General features: G+C 63.0%; 1 non-coding gene and 1 pseudogene across 1 annotated transcript; both read left to right on the top strand.

Moving 5' to 3' along the window:
* The first annotated feature begins 1,226 nt into the window (after window positions 1–1,226).
* On the top strand, window positions 1,227–1,380 carry LOC136684582 (5.8S ribosomal RNA). Its single transcript, XR_010799724.1, has one exon. It is a non-coding gene; the product is annotated as a 5.8S ribosomal RNA (ribosomal RNA).
* A 416-nt stretch (window positions 1,381–1,796) lies between these two features.
* LOC136684562 (28S ribosomal RNA) overlaps window positions 1,797–2,270 on the top strand; it is a 4,635-nt pseudogene continuing 4,161 nt past the window's right edge.

Below are 2,270 nucleotides of genomic sequence, written 5' to 3'. Positions count from 1 at the left end.
TTTGTACACACCGCCCGTCGCTACTACCGATCGGATGCCTCGGTGAGGTCCTCGGACCGTCCCCGGGGCGGCCCTCGAACGGGGGTCGCCTCCGGGCGATGGGAAGTCGATCGAACCCGGACATCTAGAGGGAGTAAAAGTCGTAACAAGGTTTTCGTAGGGGAACCTGCGGAAGGATCAATAACGGTGACCTGGCCGCGGTCGGCGCCCGCCGTCCGTGCCGGTTGTCGAGTCGGACTCGAGAGGCCGAACCTCCCCCCCGGCGGGTACCTTCAAGGTATGGACCGCAGAAGCCTCGTACCTTTCGTCGTCGGCCGACGTGAGTCTCTCCCCCCTCCGGGTGGGTGGACGTAGCGAGCCGGCTTCGGAACTCGGGGTTATGCGAGGACCGCCTTAGGTGCATAGGTACCCCGGTCCGCCCCTCCCGTTCGCGGGGGGAAGAGTGGCGCCGGAGCCGCCCGCCGGGTAGTTAAACCCAAAAAACCATTGATCGTTGAAGGCTTGATTGTGCGTGCGCGAGTCAAAGGGGCTTACTCACCCCCAGGGCGTTGGCCGGTGCTCGCCGGCCTCGGTGGGATCTCCCTGAACCCATCCCCCCGGCACAGGGGGCGGTGGTGGACGGGAGCGTACCGCCGGGCGAAACTCTTTCCCCTCACGGGGTTAGAGCGGAGCTTAAGAGCGCATGCAAAATACCCCCGATGTTGGCTTCGCAGAGACGGACCGTATAATAGTCTAAGGCCGGTGCGCGAGTTGAAGGGGCCTCACGAACCCCGGATGCGTTTATAAACACCCGAAAGGAGACGGCCGGTGCCCGCCGGTCCTGACTAGGTGGGATCTACCCAGCGCCTTCCCCTAAGCGGGGACTTGGGAGCGTACCACCGGGCCTCGCTCATACCCTCCGGGGTGGAGAGCTTGGCTTTGAGCGCACGCCTGAATGCCTTAGACCGGGACCCGTAACGCAGCGAACCAAACCCCTGGGCCTCGCCGGGAACGGCGGGTGCCTAGACCCCGGTCTCCTAAACCACGTAAGTCTCGGGCACCTACTCGGGCGATCGTCCCCCGGGCCGTAACTCCTCGGTCCGGTGGTGACGCCCAGGTTCAATGACCTTTCCCCCCCTGCACGGGGGTGGAAGGCACCCGGCTTGAAATATATTGGCAAAAATTGTCTCTTGTTCGAATGGCTTCCTTCGCCCGGCCTGTAACGGGCCGGGCACAAACCCGAATACGACTCTTAGCGGTGGATCACTCGGCTCGTGCTTCGATGAAGAACGCAGCCATCTGCGTTAACTAATGTGAATTGCAGGACACAGATCATCGAAATTTCGAACGCATATTGCGGCCGCGGGGGTCCATCCCGCGGCCACGCCTGTCTGAGGGTCGCTTTACCCATCGATCGGTCTCCGCGCCCCCGCTGAGAGAGAGAGACCGCGGCTGGAAGCTCGCAGGGCCTGAAAACGGCCCTTCGTCTTCCCAAACGAAGACTCGGTTCCGAGCCAGTCCACGCGGCCCGTGTTGCGAGAGAGCTCCGTACAGGGAACGGAGGGAGAGCCGAGTAGGTCCGGGTCCACGTCCGTTACGGTCTCTCCCCGAGTCCCGAGCGGGGCTCCGCGCAGTCGGACGCGGGGGTGGCGAGTGCCGATTAAACCCAGCGAGCGGGCGAGTGAGCGGGCGGGCGAGCGGCCGGGGTGGGGGGGAAGGTGTCGCGGAGTTCGGTCTCGTGCCGGGCTCTCGCCCCTCGCCCCTAGCCTTCGGCCCTCCGCCTCCGCCCTCGCCCCCGCATAAGAAACCTCTGTGTGCGGCCTCAGATCAGACGAGACGACCCGCTGAACTTAAGCATATCAGTAAGCGGAGGAAAAGAAACTAACAAGGATTCCCTTAGTAGCGGCGAGCGAACAGGGAAGAGCCCAGCGCTGAATCCCACTTTCCCCTGACCGGGGTTGGCCGGGAAATGTAGCGTACGGAAGTCCGTAAGATCCGTCTCGGTGCGGACGCGGGACCAAGTCCTCGCGAACGTGGCTTCTTCCCATAGACGGTGAAAGCCCGGTAGCGAGTCCCGCGTTCCCGCCCGGGTAGGTCGGGCTTCTCGGAGTCGGGTTGCTTGGGAATGCAGCCCAAAGCGGGTGGTAAACTCCATCTAAGGCTAAATACCGGCACGAGACCGATAGCGAACCGAGTACCGTGAGGGAAAGTTGAAACAGGACTTTGAAGAGAGAGTTCAACAGAGCGTGAAACCGTTGAGAGGTAAACGTACGGGGACCGAGAAGACTGCC

This window comes from Hoplias malabaricus, unplaced genomic scaffold, assembly GCF_029633855.1.
Source record: "Hoplias malabaricus isolate fHopMal1 unplaced genomic scaffold, fHopMal1.hap1 scaffold_29, whole genome shotgun sequence".
Lineage (NCBI taxonomy): Eukaryota > Metazoa > Chordata > Actinopteri > Characiformes > Erythrinidae > Hoplias > Hoplias malabaricus.
The sequence above is the reverse complement of the archived record's forward strand: the minus strand, read 5'-3'. Positions and strand labels throughout refer to the sequence as shown.